This window comes from Pleurodeles waltl, chromosome 3_1 (assembly GCF_031143425.1).
Source record: "Pleurodeles waltl isolate 20211129_DDA chromosome 3_1, aPleWal1.hap1.20221129, whole genome shotgun sequence".
Taxonomy (NCBI): domain Eukaryota; kingdom Metazoa; phylum Chordata; class Amphibia; order Caudata; family Salamandridae; genus Pleurodeles; species Pleurodeles waltl.
This window is the reverse complement of record NC_090440.1, coordinates 223,116,767-223,136,109: the sequence shown is the minus strand read 5'-3', so window position 1 is coordinate 223,136,109 and position 19,343 is coordinate 223,116,767.

The window sequence follows — 19,343 nt, the reverse complement described above, 5'->3', positions numbered from 1 at the left end:
TTACGATGGTCTGCTCGGAGGAGGTTGACTTCTTGTGATACCAAATCAATTTTGGTCTCCACTGTAGTTTTAGTATCCAAGATGGCTTGCAGTATCTTCTGGAACTGGAGGGAATGTGCATGAAGAGTAGAGTTCATCTGTTGAAGAGTGACAGCGCTGTCCATGGATGCCATGGAGAAATTAGGCAAAATCACGTCTGAGGGCAGGGAAGGTTTCACAGCTTTAGGTTTCACCATTGTGAGGCCTGATAGGCGTAAGTAATTCTGAGGTGGCCAGTTGTGTCAGAGCGTGATCAAACTGATTGCGGAAACTTTTGAGGTGCACTCCAATTAGTGTCGCTCAGGAAGGGTGGGCTGGGTCGCATAGGTGGTGTCAGCTATCAGTTGGAGACACCTCTAGGGGTCAGAGCCTGCTGTGGGAAGGCTGTCACACTGGTAGATCCAGGAGGTCATATACTCAGTCCGAGGTGATCGTGACAGCTGGGTACAGGAAGCAGAGACAGTGTCTCGAAGTCTTGTCTCTCCCTGTGGCGTCCGTATCCTGGAGTCAGGGGCTTTCCGCCTCAGGTCAACTGTGTACAGATCGCACTGTAGGCGACAAGTCGATGTATAGGTGCATTTGGTGTGCCCTACCCTCCCAACTGCTTTGGGCACCATCATAATCTAAGGCAAAGAAACGCTCCGACAATGTCTCATAAGCAGTCTAGTTCTAAATGATGCCTGTGTACTAGTAAGTCTGTCTCCACAATCAATAGGGCTGCAGTGCAAGGCTCCCGGGAAGAGAGCCTAGAGTCATGAGGCTGCCCTCCAGTGCCCGGTAGAGACAGGCTAATTATGGTGCTCAATCACAGAGTGGGGGTGCCTGGGGGTGCCTGCTACGCATTCAACTCCCACTGGGGATGGTTCTTGAATCGGGTGCCACTCGGCGGTCCTCACTTGCTCCACCAGCTGTGTCCCCTCAGAGGCTTCAGAGTCAAGCCAGGAGCCCAGCGCATCCCAACAAGCAGTCCACACTGATTTCAGATAGCCTGATCCAGACCACGGGAGTGATCAGTCAGGCTCTCCCATGGGTGCCCCTCCCGCTCAATGTGCCCTGTGCTGCCACGCCGCCTCCGTTTCACTGCCACTAGCGAGATCTTGGTCCTAGCCACGATGGTGGCCAGTGGCCCGCAAGAGATGTCAGCACTGCCTCCACTGTGATCTCTCCTCTCTGCGTCTGGGCCCAAAGGTAAATCTCTTTTGCCGCTCGGGTCCCCGGGACTCCACTCGGAGGGCCCGCTTCAAGAGCACCCAGCACGGCCCTCCATTGAGTAAGGCGACCATGTGCTCAGGTCGGGCAGCAAAAGCACCTGTCCTCCCGCTGTTGGCGTGGTGGGAGGCCGATGCCGTTGGAAGACGATCATGCGATAGTCGACACCAAGGGCCCCCAATTCAGGCTGGATGAGGGTCTGGGCGGGCCGATTACTGGAGGATTATTGTTGGGCCTGGAGCAGAACTGAATTTTAGGCATCTGCTCCGATCGCCATCTTGGCCACACCCCTCCGGGTTCCTCCACTTTATGTTTTCCCCCTTCTACTTCCCTCCAGTACTACACAGAACTCCAGGAAAGCTTTTAAGTTTATCTGTGTTTTCTGCTTGTCAGCATCACCTGAAAGTTGCCTCACTCATTGGAGTCCGGGTTTTCTCCACCTCTTTCCTGGAGTGTGTGTGGACTCATGACAGCTCATAGCACTTTGGAGATTAGTAAACTCTGTACCTGCTAATTATGTGCTGTGTCTTTGCGCTATACTTGCCAAACATTATACTTTTCTTTGCTTTTCCCAGCAGTGCTACCAAGAGCTCATATCACTGGTGAACACTGACCCTTGCTGAAGAACCTGATGATGCAGGTATTGCTGACTGTGTCTCTTTCTCTCCACTCCTATGTTCTCCTTGGTCTCACCAGCTAATGTGGGTTTGTCTGAACTCCTCAGCGGAAAGCACTGGTAATCCTAACAGATCCCTAACCTTCTGGTAAAACTTGACACCACCACCCTTTCCCCAGAAGCCACAGGTCATGGCCTTTTGCCGAGCACGGTGGGCTCTTGATCAGGGCTTGGCCTTGGATTTTGCCCAACATTTATTCCCACTTTCGGCAAGCATACTCATCACTGCCTTTAACCACTTCCAGTTTGACCGGAACATAGGGAGGTACCTTCAGCCACACTATGCACAAATCCACGGCTCTGATAGGTATATTCCACCAGACTGTGGATACATGGCACAACTTTGAACCATGACTTCACCCACTTCCGCTGTTCCTAGAGCCAACTGCACACAGCTTTTAACCAGGTCAAGCCAGCTTTGGAGCAATAGGGTGCAACTTTCTTTTGAGAATAAAGAACAATGATGGCACTTTAACAAGGTGTTTTCAATTACATTTTTTTTAGATTAATAATCTACTTGGCCTCTGACCGAAGGAAAACTTTCCTCTACATGGCCTCTAGCATGCACTTATCCCTGTGGCACCTAGGACTTGCAATACACGATCTGTGCTCGTGCACAGCAGTCCTGAGTGCAGGGTGATAGAGCGTTCCGTCCTAATAAATTACCTGTATTTGGACGCTCTTGGGTCGATGAATCTTTTGACCAAGTGGGGCTCTCTTCACCCGAGATTAGTCAATTTAATCAAATCAATAATCAATAACGAACATAAACAATGCCCTGATCAACATAACACTTCACAATTAATCCAGAAAACATTTCGGCGAACCATGACCTTTCGGCCATGAATAACCACACCAGTTCATTCAAAGTTAATGAATTTATTTCCCTATATTAACAAAGCTAGCACGATATAAATGTGTCTCAACACCAAATGATATATGTAAATGAACATTAATAGCTGTCCATAACGGCGAAAAAGATGCAATCTATGCAGCATTTGAATAACAATGCATTCGATGATAGCAACGCAAACCACTAAAACTATAATCTGTAATGGGCTAATTGCATACATTAGTCAGCATAACAAGGTCTCAAATTGCATCGTGAATCAAATGAATCCTCATCTAACCTCAAATTAGCATCTGCATGTGGGATTTCATGCAAAAAAACAATTTAGCAGCATTGATTTGGAAAACTCCTAACTAGGGCTCTTATCAAAAATCAGCAGTTGGTTACCTAAAAAGAAACACAATGCAACTGTACATTTTATCCTTTCATATTTACCAAATTCAATCAGCATTCAAGGAAGTCTTCGTCTCACAGGTACCGGTTTCGATCAGCATGGGACGGGGGCAAAGGGGGCAGGGTGGACGGGGCAATTGCCTCACAGCGGCAAGATAAAAGGACAAAACTACTACTTTATGCAAAGGGGCAAATCAAAGTTAAAGTCTCTAGGGTGAGAATTTCTTAAAGTCTCTTTCTCTCGATTAGAGAAAGCATCAAAGTCTCATTCAAAATGGCGTCGAACATCAATTGGCATCGTAGAAGATGGCAAAATGACGAGGTCGGCAAGATGGGCCATAATGGCTGCAATGTCCTGCAAATGGCGGGTAATGGCTGCAATGGGCAATAATGTCCCTTTTCTTCTTGTGCACCAGGTTTAAATAAACAACAGTTCAAATCCAGTAGGGTCTTCCATTGGAGGGTTCATAGGTTGGCTTCAAATTGTCCAATCAAAAACAACAATTCACAAGCTTCTACCTAGGCATACATTATCCTTGGAGTCGGGAACGTAAGTTGCAACATATTTTACCAATTAATTCACTTTCAGAGCTTCCATTGTCTGCACCTGCAGATTGACCTTGGAGCAAAGAAGAAGATGCCAGGCTGGCACGAAACCTTAAAGATAAGCATGTGAACCGATCTCACTGGAAAAGTACAGCTTCAAGCAAGAATACACGTTTTATTAGCACATTAGAAAAACACGAGCATCTAAACCGTGAGACAAGGCAACTAGGCCGAAGCCTCCACTAAAGTTATGCTAAGTTAAAACATTTCAAACAAGCAAATCATGGCACACGTTTACGGTTATGTCAGATTAGTACAATTCTAATACATCACGTTATATAAAGCACGCTTATAAATGTTGGCGAACTACTCTGAGGGCACATTTGTCTCCGTACAGTCTTTATTAGTTCGGTTAAAGTCACACTTGATTATTGCAGCACTACGTTTTATGCGCTAATAAATGTAAAACCTTAATTTCTGCGTCATCAATCCCTCCTCTGATGACTATTTGTCATCACACAAAACCATTCCCACAAATTTTATTCCATTAAAATTCTGTCAGTTCTCTTTGCCTTTTAGTTCCCCTTGTTCTTGCCTTGTATTCTTCTGCCATTCTTTTCATCATTTTCTCTTCCTTCCTTCTCTTAATTCTTGCCATGATCATTAGTATTCCCCTCTTTATTCCCCAAATCCCAAAGATGCAAATTAGTACTATTAGTATTCCCTGTATTATTTTTAGTAATATTCCATTCCAAATGCCACCAAGCCAATTTCCCACTGAAGCAACTCCCTTTCCAACCTTCTCCCAAACTCCTGGTTCTTTCAATTCCTTCAAGTCTGCACTCTCTTTTGTTAGATTTGCAAGCATTGTTTTAATCTTCACACTGTTGTCTGGTATATACGTGCAACAGTGACGCGCACCAAGCATTTTGCAAACGCCGCCATCCTTTGCTAAAAGAATGTCTAGGGCAAGCCTGTTTTGAAGAGTCATAGCTCTTTCTGCTGCAAGTTCAGCATCCATCAGGATTATAGCACCTGAAAACTTTGTCAACATGTTATCCACTATAGTAGACAACTTTCTTATTTTGATGGAATTCAACACAACTCCCAATGAAGGAATCATGGCTCCAAATATATCTCCTACCACAACAGCTGCGGTCTCTCTTTTCTGGATACGATGAGATCCAGGCGTCTTTGGAATCACCGATAGGTCATCCAGTTGATAAACCTTTGGGAACACTATACCCAAATAACATCTCCCCCACCATCCCTTTGGAAGACGATAATAGGCATTATGCCCACAAATGTAATATACACCAGGTATGACAGGGTCAAGTCCGTTCAGCATGAATGTCCATTTGGCCTTAAAGATAAACGTATGTTTACATTCACTCGCTCCCACGAAAATGTTATCATAATAAGATTCACCACGATATATACAAAATTTCCCTACATGCCAAGCGTCTAAAGCTATTTTTCCTTGTGTTTTTATTGCGGCAAAAGCATAATTATCTACTGAAGTCCTCTTACTTAGTTCTTTTTCTAATTTCACATTCATTTGTGCCCTTCTATCATCTGTGCGATCTAAAAAGCTTATTTCTACTGCAGAGAGCGAGCAGGTAAGGTTTTCCCTATGAGCGTGAGCTGTTTCAAAAGGTTGCATTGGCTCGAAAAATTCCCTCATTATTTTAGCATCCCAATCTTTAGCAATCTGGCTTAGTTGCGTTATTATAGGAACATATGCAAAGGTAACATCATAATTTGAATAAAAATACTGTATGTTAGTTTGACCATAAAATCTAGAAGTTACTAAACTACATGTAATCCCATATGTAAGAGGCATGTGGTGATAAGTCACCCCTTCCGTTACCGATGTCGGTATCTGTGTACACACATAACAATCTTTCGCATCCATAGTCTCAACATATTCTGTTAGTAGGCGATAGAAAACATTATACGAAAGTTCCTTCTTATCATGCAAGTGTCTCTCATCTAATTCTAGTCTTTTCAATGCGGTTAGTTCAGTGACAGTAACAGGAGCAGAAGTAGAAGCATCAATTTTCTCATTCTCACCCTTACCACGCGTTGCAAGCACTATTGCCATTATTATTAGTACACATGCAGTTATCAAGCCTATACACGCATATTTACAATATTTCACTCTACTGTTTTGTGTAGCGTACTTAGTCATGATCTGTATAGAATCAGAGAGCTAGAAGCACTTATAAAGAAACGATTTAGCAATTAGTTACAAAGCTGAACGAGCGCAATGTTCACACAGTTTTCTTCAGGAGCCCAGTCACTTATCGGTTAGCAGCATTTGTCTCAATTCGGCAATAACTCAGTCTTTTACCAGTTAGCAACGTTGTCTCAAATCGGGTTTAAGAGTCAATCAGGTTATCAAAGTCTTATCAAGTTAGCAAATGTCTCATCCGGTTTAACAATGTCTCAGCTGGTTGTATCACGTTAGATTATAGCAAGCAATGTCATTTATCAGTTTTTCAGTCAATAGTGTCCATAAAACTTTTCTTTTCTATTGGTATCTCTTCTTCTTCGTTCTCGAGGCTAAGAGATACAAATTCGTCGGTCCAGTCGTCATTGACTACATATGCCCATTCTGGACCGGAATATCTCCTGTTTGGTATCCTTTTCCTTTTCAATTTTGCATCTCTCTTTGATTCTGCCTCACTGGTACTTTCCTCTTTGGCCAAGTCTTTTTCTTCACTTGATGTTGGTACCACGACAGACACTTCCTTTCTTTTCTCTTTCACTCTTGGCCCTTCACTGTCGTTCAACGTTTCTCTAGTTCTTAGTTTTACTGGTGATATACTTGGTCTTCTCTTTGCACTGTGTCCACTTGATGGACCTGTGATCTCTTCTGAGGAAGTTTGAACAGTTTCGTTCTGTTCTGCCTTGTCCCCTCCTTCTGGGGAGTCAATCAGGTTTTCCTTTTCTTTTTCTGTACCGTCTGCTTCTGGGAAAGCCCTCCTCTGATCAGGCTCTCCTGCTTCTTCACCTTTTTCGAGCCCTTTGTCATCGTTACTTTCTTCAGGCTCTTTGTCACTTTCAGCTGCTTCGTCGCTGTCTGAGGTTTCTCCTTGGTCTTCCCCAAGTGAATCGGTTGTTTCGTCCTCAGAGAATATTTCTCTCTCCTCTATTTCTGCCTGTTCGCTTCTAGTTCTGTTTTGCTCTGTCTCAGCGCTCGGCACTTTGTTATCAGGTACTGGCAGTTTCAGCGCTTCAACTTCCTCATCTGTGGGACACAACGCTTTCTTTGTATGACTGGCGTGGATCCAGTTGGGAACTCCCGCACACTTCACAGCGGTAGTGGTCGTCAGGATCACTTGGAAAGGGCCTTTCCAACGGGGTTCCAGACACGACTTCCTCACGTGCTTCTTTATCACGACCCAGTCACCTGCTTTCAGTGTGTGTCCTGGACCTTGGATCGGTGACAAGGTGGTTGCTTCCACCTGGTGAGAGAAAGAGCGAACCACGTCAGCCAGACCTTTGCAGTAGTCTAACACCATATCATCTGTAATATTCAAAAGCGCGTTTGCGGGAACTGCAGGAAGTCTCATGGCCCTGCCCATGAGAATTTCGTGCGGGGACAATCCAGTCTTTCTGTCAGGGGTGTTTCTCATTGACATTAACACCAAAGGCAATGTGTCAGGCCATTTCAAATTTGTCGATGCACATATTTTCGCCATTCTTGATTTCAGTGTACCATTCATTTGTTCCACCAGTCCTGAGGCTTCAGGGCGATAGCTACAATGCAGTTTTTGCTCAATGTTCAGCGCTGCGCAAAGTAACTTTATCACCTCGTTATTGAAGTGACTTCCTCTATCTGATTCTAAAGAGATCGGGAATCCGAAACGTGGTATCAACTCCCTCAACAATAGTTTTGCAACTGTAAGGCTGTCATTTCTACGTGTGGGGTATGCTTCAATCCAGTGACTAAAAATGCACACAATCACCAACACATACTTCAGACCTCCATGCACAGGCATCTCAATAAAGTCCATCTGCATTCTGCTGAACGGGCCACCCGCCCTGCCAATGTGTCTCACGTTCACAACCGTTCCCTTTCCTGGGTTCATCTGCTGACAAATGACACAACAATGGCAAACTGCTTCTGCAACTTGACGGAATCTGGGGTTAAACCAATCAGTTTTGAACAATCTTATCATGGCATCTCTCCCTAGGTGAGCCTGCCCATGATAGAACCGCGCTAGCTGCGATAAGAGACTATTTGGTAAAACAAATTTTCCTTCATTTGAAACCCATAACTCATCTGGTCTCCTTGTACATTGTGACTTAATCCAGGAAACTCTTTCATCCTCCCTGACGCTATTCTGTAATGCTTTTAGTTCATCCATTGTATCCACGACCTTCAAGGCAAATGCTTCAGCTGGTTTGAGTTCTGGTTCACTTATCAAATTCCATTCATCCCTGAGCAATATACAGTTCAAGGCACAAAATCTTGCGACTTGATCCGCATATGCATTTCCCAGGGAAACATAGTCCTGTCCTTTTGTATGAGCACTACACTTTACCACTGCAATTTCGGCTGGCATCTGAATGGCGTGTAACAATTCCCTTATTCTCTCCCCGTTTTTCACTGGGGACCCTGAAGAGGTCAGGAAACCTCTCTGTGACCATAGTTGCCCAAAGTCGTGCACAATTCCAAACCTGTACTGACTGTCAGTGTAAATGGTAACCTTCATCAATGTAGACAGTTGGCATGCTCTTGTAAGGGCTACAAGCTCTGCTACTTGTGCGGAATAGACTCCTTGGAGCCAGGACGCTTCCAAGACACCTGTTACAGTACATACAGCATATCCTGCTTTCAAAATTCCCAACCCATCTCTTAGACATGAACCATCAACAAAAATAATATGGTCATTTTCATCAAGCTTAGTATCCCTAATATCAGGTCGGGGTTTTGTGCAAAATTCAGTCACCTGAAGGCAGTCGTGCTCGACGTCTTCAGCGTTCTCAATTTCAGCATTTTCACCGGGAAGCAAGGTTGCTGAATTCAACGTAGTGCACCTTTTCAGCTGCACATTCGGTGAGCCCAGAATTATTGTTTCATACCTTGTGAGTCTTGCTCCAGTCATGTGTTGCGTTCGGGAGCGGGTCAAAAGTATCTCAACTGAGTGAGGGACCATGACTGTTAATGGGTGTCCCATCACTATTCCTTCACTCTGAGTGAGGCTGATACCAACTGCTGCTACGGCGCGCAAACACCCTGGCAGTGCTGCTGCGACCGGATCCAAAGTAGCTGAAAAATACGCTACTGGTCTGTTTATGCCACCATGGGCTTGGGTCAAGACAGACAAAGAACATGCATCACGTTCATGACAAAACAATGTGAAAGGCTTTGTGTAATCAGGCATACCTAAAGCTGGAGCCCTGCACATGCATTCTTTCAATTCAATAAAAGCATCCATCTCATCTCCTTTCAGCTCAATTTCATCCAAGGCATCCTTCTGGGTCAGTTTCAGTAAAGGCTTTGCTAGAGTTGAGAAGTTGGGAATCCATTGGCGACAGTAGCTCACCATCCCCAAAAACTTCCTCACCTCCCTCCTCGTCTTTGGTGGACTCATTTGAAGTACACTTGTTATTCTTTCCTTCATTATTCTCCGTGACCCTTTCTCTATTTGATGACCCAAGTATTTTACTTTCTTCTGACAGAACTGCAACTTTGAAGGAGACACCTTGTGTCCATTCCTTCCCAAATGGTTCAGTAGAGCAATGGTGTCGGCTGTGCAGCCACTTTCTGTCTTAGATGCAATCAGTAAGTCATCAATGTACTGTACTAGGGTTGACTCGAATGGCAATTCTAACGCTTCCAAGTCTTTCTTTAGAATCTGATTGAAAAATGACGGTGACTCAGAAAACCCTTGAGGAATTCGACACCAACTGTAAACTCTGTCTAAGAATTTGAAACAAAAGAGAAATTGGCTGTCCTCATGAAGAGGCACCGAAAAGAATGCTTGTGACAAGTCGATGACTGAGAACCACTCGGCATCGCAAGGGACTTGAAACATTATCACAGCTGGATTCGGTACTACAGGGCAGCATTTAATTATGATGTCATTTATTTTCCTCAAGTCCTGCACGATTCGGACCTTTCCACTCGGCTTTATTACTCCCATAATTGGTGAATTACATGGACTGCTTAACACTTCTTTCAATACTCCTTGTTTTACAAACTCGTCAATGAGTTGGGCGACTTTCATGAGGGTGTCTTGTGCCATGTGGTATTGTGGGGTCTGGGGAAAGGTTACATTGGGTTTTACGGTCACTTTCACTGGTTCCACTCCTTTCACCAATCCCACCTCTTTTCCTGTCATATCCCACACTTCCTTTCCGACTGTTTCCCGTAATTCAGCTGGAATATCTTCTTCAGTTATCATCGGAAAAAGGTTAATCAGAGGATATTCTTCATCGACAGTTTCCATCTCATCCCCTTCTACACTGTCCTCTTCTTCCCCATCACTGCTCGTCTGAATTCTAATTCCATCGTTCGAACACATAATCGAACATCCCAATTTGCACAATAGGTCTCTCCCTAACAGTGCTATCGGGCTTGAGTCACATACCACAAAATTATGTGACCCTTGATAGTTACCAATTCTGACTTGTACTGGATCTGTGATTGGGTTCGTCAGGTGCCTGTTTGCTACTCCCACTACTTGAACTGTTCTCCCTGAGAGTGGCAAATTTGGTACTTCAATGCTCCTAACAGTTGAACGTGTGGCTCCTGTGTCAACCAAGAATGAAACACGATGACCCATAACTCTTCCCTCCACATATGGACCCTTTTGATCAACTTCCAAGGATGCTGCAAGCACACAATTTCCCTCCTCATCTGAACTTTCACTCTCCCATACATTGTTTATTCCATTCTCACTGTGTAATGCGAACTGTTGTACTGTGCCATTTGTATTCATCACCTGACCCGAGACCTGTGGAGGAACCATCACTTGCTGCTGACTCACTGGTGCCAAAGGTATTTGCATTTGCTGATTAGGTACCATGGGAAACTGCTGTTGCATTGGCTGCATTTGCGTCATCTGCATACGGGGCATCTGCTGCGGCTGCATGGGCTGTAATCCCTGCAGCTGATTTATGGTCTGAAAATTTGGGTTTGGACCTCTCATTTTCGGTCCCCTCATTGTCTGGAATGCATTGACATCATTGTTTTGCTGACCAACACCTGCACCTTCCTGCACCACCATCGGGCACTCGCGTTTCCAATGCCCGACGATTCCGCACAAGTGACACAGCATCACCCTTTTCATTGCCTGCACACCATTCGGAATCGCAACAGTGTTCAAATCCGGACCATTACTCCCAAAGCCTCCTCTGCCTCTGCCTCTCGCCTGTGGCTGAAACACCATGTTTCCCTGCGGCTGCGGCTGCGGCATCTGCTGTTGGAACCCTTGCAACCCTTGCAAACCTGTCTGAGCTGCTTTAAGTTGCATCACCATCACTTTCTCTTTCAACCTTTTCTGTTTCACTTCAATTTCGTCACTACAGTATTTCGCATAATTCAACACCTCATCAATCGGTTTCGACTACCAACAAATCAAATGCGTCTTTATCATCTGACTTATCTCTGGTCTCAGCCCTTCCACAAATCTAAACACAAAATGAAGCATGTCCTTCGCCTCTATTGTTTCCGTGCCACTGTAGTTCTTGAACGCCTTCAACAACCTCTCATAGTAACCATGAATCGACTCTTTAGCCTCTTGGGCAGTTCGATCAATCTTCTGCCAATCCACATTTTTCGCGGCAACCTTCGTCTTCAAATGCTCAATCACCTTATAGTACAAGCTCATTACCATAGGTGATGGTGCACCCGTATCCCTGTCCCTCTCTGGTTCACTTGTCGGCCAACCTACAGCCCTTTTGCAGTCTTTCCACAAATCTGCCGGAACCACAATCTCAAAGAGGGTGTTCAGGTCTTCCCAAAGACATTTTGCAAGCTTCACAAACCTATCAGTCTGTTGATACCATTCAATCGGTTTCTCTCTCAGTTTGGGAAAATCATCCGTAAAAGACTGAATGTCGCTTCTGTGCCACGGTACATGTATTAATTTTCCCCCTGCTGTCTCCCTCATTGGTAGCATGGTTATTGCATCACTACTCTGTGGTCTTTTCTCCTTATGCTCTGGGACACTATCTTTCTTCTTTTCCTTTTTCTTTGCCCATCTACTTTCCCATTTTTCTAAGCACCTCCACACTTGTGCACTCTGCAGCAATTCTCTAAGGTGCGTTTTCATGCCTGCTGACCTCATGTGTTCAAAGTCTGTGGTCCCGAAATCCAATCTATAGCTCCTGCTCAAGTGTTTTGTCTTGTCTATCTCAACCCCGTTTTTGTCAGCTATTTCTTGCAACCTTCTATGTACCTTGTTCACTTCTCTCGTAATCCTGGGACATAGATACCTCAGCTCTTCTTCCGAGTAGGACTCTAACCTATTCAAACCCATAGTCCCTTCCACCAATTCTTCTGCTTCCATGTTCAACCTGACCCTATTCAGATAGTCCTCTCCCTTCCCACTGGCTGAGCTTTGTGTGGAATTCAGACTGTTGAACCACTGTGTCAGCTGTTGCGCATTCAACCCCATCAGTGTAGCATTCACATCGACTGCCATTGATGGTTGCGGCAACTTTTCAGTGTTCGATGATAGCGGTATCATCAGTGGGGGACTCGACCTCACCACTGTTGACTGAGCACATATGGGACTAAACTCCATCAAGGACCCAGATCCAGTTGGCAGAGCCGCTATCGGAGTTGTCTCTGGAGTGTTTTCTATGCACCTCCTTTCCGTCCCACTCTGCACCACTGATCCTTGACCGCTCATACCTGAGTTAGGCTGAATGTACAAAGGTACCGGTGGACCTACAGTAATGGGTAGGGATATCGCATCTGGGTTCTGTCCATTCCCCAGGTTCTGAGGCATGTTCGTTCCCACACTATGGGTCATCATTGCCGGCATGCCCGTCTGACTCCCCGTCATCTGAGCATGTGCGGTCCCCCCCTACATCTGCTTTTGAGGCATCAAAAGCTGGGTTGATTCAGCTTGTGCCAATGTTGGGTTGCGACCATTCTGTACTCCCATTACGGTTGGATCTAGAATCATTCCCGTACTGTTGTCACTGCTGTAGTACCTTGGGACCTGCGGATGATAATTTTCTGCTGTTTTCAATATAGGCACATCTGGATATATTCTCCTAACCTGCGGTATCTGCGGGGTGAACAGTAAACTCGGGTCCTTAGATCCCGATGGCGTTTCTGAATTCGGAGTTTCATTATTCTGTACCGGTGCCGGAGGGGCAGAACTGGTACTTGGACCTTGTTCACTCTCTGCATAAGGTGGTGGACGGTCGTTCAGCAATTGCATGATGAACTCCTCATCCTCTGACTCGTCTTCTCTCCTTAACTTTTCCTCGTCCTCTCTATCTTTGGAACACCTCCTGTTTGTCTTACAGGTAGCTTTCTTGCCTGTCGCCTCTTCTTCCTTAGCAATTGCGGGAAACAATTTTATCCCCTGCAATATATCTGACCTCCACACCTTCTGTGCATTATCCCACCTAGCGTCCGCTAGTGTCTTTTCTACCTTTCTTATCCTGGTCTCGAACTTCTTTTGCTGTTGCTGTCTAGCCATTAGTTCCCAAATCGCTAGAGCCTCAAACTGTGCTGGCCTTGGAGGTACCTTCATGTCGTACATCGCGAATCTCAAATTCTCTAGGATCCTTATATTGAATGTCCCATGGATCGGGAACGCTACGCTCCCATGTCTCTCTGTCAGCTTGTGCCATTGCTTTAGCCAAAGGCACGGAGCTACCCCCCTTTCCTCCATTACAATGTAAGCTGGTGTACCTTCGGGTGGCGTCTCCTCTCCTACGCTCGCTTTAATGTAAGACTCCCCCTTCATCGCACTCTTTAATGCTTTCAAAAATTTCATTTTCTCGTCTTTTATTTCACAAAATTTGTAATCAATAAGTGACTTTAATTCCCGGAATACTCTTCGCTTGCCTTTCCCCTTCCAATCGAGCCCCACGGACTGCGTCCAATCCGTGCGCGACCCTTCTTCTGCAACCAACCTATCCCAGCGCGGCTCCTAGTGACGTCACACTCACACACTCTGCGGCTGACAAAGCCTCGCGGCTTGTCCTCCTTCACTCAGCTCCTCTCGTAACAACTTCTGGCATGTATCGCAAGCAACCAAATAATAATAAAACAGATCTGTCGGTTTACTACAGGAAGGGTAACACAATCGCTTCAGGACCTTAGGGATTTTTCACTAGCCTCGGCAGTTATTCCATCTTTCTCGGTCCCCACTTTCGCAAGCAAATCCTGACCCGCAGACTCTGCTCTCAACTTGTCAATGATCTATTCTAGTGCACTTAGAATTTGTCAAAGCCCGAAGTCGAAGTTTTCTTCCACTCCCTTAACACACGTACCGACTCGTTGACCACGCCCGGTCAACCTATTAAACCAACCAGACCACAACATAAAACAAGTGTCTCATACACTTTTCAACATACTCCGGAGTCTCTTGACCTCGCAGGGCCCGTCTCAACAACAACAACCACGTGGACCTTTTTCTGCACAAAGCGCCACATGCACATGAAGTTCGACGACTTCCCTACTCTCACACTCGGAGTCGCACCTCCGCTATTCTCTAAAATCCTCGCAACCTTTTCAAACAATCTGCGGCAATAAGCTGTGCAAGCGCAAAATCCTGACTTCACTCATACCGTCACTAGTACCGCCAACGCCGATTTCACACCTCCATTCTCTCCATTCGCAAGCTCCGAGATCCCGGGAAAGTCGCGGGGGACTTAGGGCATCATCATTCTCTCAATCTGTTTTACCCAAGAAAAATCTAATTCAACACCATATACTTCTCGAGTGGGGTCTCAGAGAGCGTAACCTTCAATTCAACACCATATACCTCTCGAGTGGGGTCCCAAAGGGCGAAACCTTCAATTCAACACCATATACCTCTCGAGTGGGGTCCCAAAGGGCGAAACCTTCAATTCAACACCATATACCTCTCGAGTGGGGTCCCAAAGGGCGAAACCGTCCTCTGCTACCATCTACTGATAGAGCGTTCCGTCCTAATAAATTACCTGTATTTGGACGCTCTTGGGTCGATGAATCTTTTGACCAAGTGGGGCTCTCTTCACCCGAGATTAGTCAATTTAATCAAATCAATAATCAATAACGAACATAAGCAATGCCCTGATCAACATAACACTTCACAATTAATCCAGAAAACATTTCGGCGAACCATGACCTTTCGGCCATGAATAACCACACCAGTTCATTCAAAGTTAATGAATTTATTTCCCTATATTAACAAAGCTAGCACGATATAAATGTGTCTCAACACCAAATGATATATGTAAATGAACATTAATAGCTGTCCATAACGGCGAAAAAGATGCAATCTATGCAGCATTTGAATAACAATGCATTCGATGATAGCAACGCAAACCACTAAAACTATAATCTGTAATGGGCTAATTGCATACATTAGTCAGCATAACAAGGTCTCAAATTGCATCGTGAATCAAATGAATCCTCATCTAACCTCAAATTAGCATCTGCATGTGGGATTTCATGCAAAAAAACAATTTAGCAGCATTGATTTGGAAAACTCCTAACTAGGGCTCTTATCAAAAATCAGCAGTTGGTTACCTAAAAAGAAACACAATGCAACTGTACATTTTATCCTTTCATATTTACCAAATTCAATCAGCATTCAAGGAAGTCTTCGTCTCACAGGTACCGGTTTCGATCAGCATGGGACGGGGGCAAAGAGGGCAGGGTGGACGGGGCAATTGCCTCACAGCGGCAAGATAAAAGGACAAAACTACTACTTTATGCAAAGGGGCAAATCAAAGTTAAAGTCTCTAGGGTGAGAATTTCTTAAAGTCTCTTTCTCTCGATTAGAGAAAGCATCAAAGTCTCATTCAAAATGGCGTCGAACATCAATTGGCATCGTAGAAGAAGGCAAAATGACGAGGTCGGCAAGATGGGCCATAATGGCTGCAATGTCCTGCAAATGGCGGGTAATGGCTGCAATGGGCAATAATGTCCCTTTTCTTCTTGTGCACCAGGTTTAAATAAACAACAGTTCAAATCCAGTAGGGTCTTCCATTGGAGGGTTCATAGGTTGGCTTCAAATTGTCCAATCAAAAACAACAATTCACAAGCTTCTACCTAGGCATACATTATCCTTGGAGTCGGGAATGTAAGTTGCAACATATTTTACCAATTAACTCACTTTCAGAGCTTCCATTGTCTGCACCTGCAGATTGACCTTGGAGCAAAGAAGAAGATGCCAGGCTGGCACGAAACCTTAAAGATAAGCATGTGAACCGATCTCACTGGAAAAGTACAGCTTCAAGCAAGAATACACGTTTTATTAGCACATTAGAAAAACACGAGCATCTAAACCGTGAGACAAGGCAACTAGGCCGAAGCCTCCACTAAAGTTATGCTAAGTTAAAACATTTCAAACAAGCAAATCATGGCACACGTTTACGGTTATGTCAGATTAGTACAATTCTAATACATCACGTTATATAAAGCACGCTTATAAATGTTGGCGAACTACTCTGAGGGCACATTTGTCCCTGTACAATCTTTATTAGTTCGGTTAAAGTCACACTTGATTATTGCAGCACTACGTTTTATGCTCTAATAAATGTAAAACCTTCATTTCTGCGTCATCAAGGGCATGGACTTCAGACACGCACAATATGATTTGCCAGCACCTTGGGTCCGAGACTTGTACCTCCTAGACCTCAATCTAGTGGCCTTTAATAGAATGCAGCGGCGTCTGGGTCACTTCCTGCACCATTTTTACCACTAGACGCTACCGGGCATGACCTTTAACCCCTGCTGAGTGGCGTCCAAGGCACAAGGGTTGACTGCACCCAAATACTTCCTTGACCCTCAACAAAGAGCCGATCTGTCCATTTTCTAACTAAATAATATTTGGGGAAAGTGGTCATCCGCATACCTTCACAGGGATCAGGGAATGCCTTCCCTCAGATCCACACAAAACCTTTTTCTGCTGTGCCAGATATGTGAATAATTTTGGGCCCAGAGCGTCATGAATTTTCAGCCATGTGTATCTGTTGACCCTGCATATGGCCAAGCAAACTAGACTGGTCTTTTGAATTTGGTGTTTAGAATGATTCGCTTAAAGTTGGTCCCTGTCTGAGATAAAAAAGGATTTTACGATGGAATGAGAACAATGGCTCACAATGATTTAAACGTTTGTTGTCGCTGCTATAAGTAGCTTTAGGAGAGGGTCTACACAGTGGGCTTTTACCACAGTCAGAGGGCCTATATGAGACACAGTTCTCGGATATGCATGACCACGTGACCGTCTGATTCAGTGGCCTAACACAAAACGATGGCCCAGCCTGCAGTATCAGTGAGTGGCTCGTAAAATGTCACTTATTCTGCCCAGCTCAGAGATAACGACCTTGTTCCAAATGGGGTACCCTTGAGTAACGGGGTCCTGCAGCACCACATGGGCTGCAGGGATCCGACTTATCTACGCCCCGCCTTCGGTCTGGCTCACATGCCAGTGACTGCAGCCTGACAGCAGTGCACACCCTTGGAAAATGAGTGTTCAGCTTCAATACGCCATACGTGCTTGTCTGTTCTGAACAGCTCGCGTTATGAATCACAGGAAATTGCTTGGATATTGAGCGTTAGCAGGTAGACTGAGTGAAGGTCAGGGAAGGCAGAACAAAGGACAACGCAAATCAATTCAAAACATTTGTATTGATTAAGCACTAAAGCTTTTCCAATTCACGTACTGTGGTTTTATAAACTTCTTGTTTGGCGCAACATCTTACATCCCTTCTTGTGAGCAGTGGCTGAGGGACACTCCATCACTCACCATAATGGACCAGCTGAGAGTCTTCCCCATCATCAGATTCCTTTTAGGAAAGCAGGGATCTCAAAGAGGAGAACGGAGTGTCCAGCTTGAGTCCCAGCAGGAGGGCAGGAAATAAGCAGACGAGAGAGCTTTTATCCTCGGTTGGCCAGATGCACAGTCTTTGAATTATTTATCAGGCTAGTTAATCTGAATAGGAGGCATGATTGTCAAAAAGCACAGAAGGGGTTGCACTTCATAGAGATAATTAGGTTTATGGGAGATTATCGCAATATTAGGGCTTGTGGTTATTTTTTTGGGAGGGCTCAGAGGTCACACTGTGGAACTAATCTTGGGTGTTTTGCCTTGGACTGTTAATGTCAGCAACACACTGAGAAACAATCAACAACAAAGCCAAAAGGTCTAACAATTTTTATGTTGTCATTTTGTGGTTTACATCACCTAATGCTTAATGCCACTTAATACTTCTTCAAAGTGCGAGCCCTCCCAGATAAAGTTATCCGATTACTTTCACTGGTGCTTATTAGCCAGCAATTCGTGCCATACCCAGTGCTTGAAATGGAAAAATAGAAGTGCCGGTACTCTCTAATTAAAAGTATTACATTTTTCCCAAGAAGTGTAGGTACTCTCCCTCGCAAAATAAAAAAGTGCCAGTACTCAATACCGGACAGTACCGGCCCATTTAAAGCACTGGTCATACCATGGAGTATGTCGATCCCCAGCTATCAGAAAAACAATCCATTTCTATTACTTTGGGATTCTGAGTTGATCGGGTGGAAGCTGCACGTCATTGAGTGTTGCATTCCACAGGTGTGGTCCATTCTCAAAGAGTGTTTTTTCTACAAAATATTGGAAGTTTAACTTATGTGGACTAACCTTCGCTATTTCCATTGAACGCGAAACCTTACAAGGATGTACTTGACTTTTCTGGCATGAGATTACCGAGGCTGAGTGTCTTAAAAGTCACACTGACAGCTAGTGAAAAGATCTCAGAGATGGTGAGCTATAGATCCTTGGTCTCAGTTTATAAATTACTCAGGCTGCCTTGGTTTTCACCACACGAGTGTTTAAGGCAGTCCCATATAGGTAGTTTTACCATGATCAAGAAAGACAATGATCACCTCGCTGACCAAAAAACAAAGTGTTTGATTTGTTAGTGAATGAATAGGGCAATTACAGGTTTAGACTAATTGAAACATCTCACCTTTTTCTGAGCGTTTGTGATGCATTATGACTGCTAGGTTTTGTGTATGTTGTCCCTCAGTTGGAAATGCATTCAAGTGCCCCGAATTGTGTAAACATGGTCATTTAGAGGAGACTGGGCAAAAGATTGTGCCACAATGACCACTGACTTGGTCCCATTTAAGGACAATCAATTCTTCTGCATTAAAGTCTGTTTTTTGCACAAGCAATCGTTTATTAACTCAGCAGTGGCCCATTTTCACAGTTTACTTTGCCACTGCTTTATGCATACACCTAATAGGGTACCATAAATCTATACATGAAGATACATGCTGTAAAAAGGTATTCCTTCATCAGCAAGCATGGTTATGGAATGATGGTGGATGAAGAACCTTAGGAGACACCACACTTCAAACTATGTTTTGTGTGTTGAGTTTTAAGAGGTATTGCAATGGTATAAGCACAAAAACAAAACTCCCAAGGTCACGTGGTACTAAAAAGGCGGCCC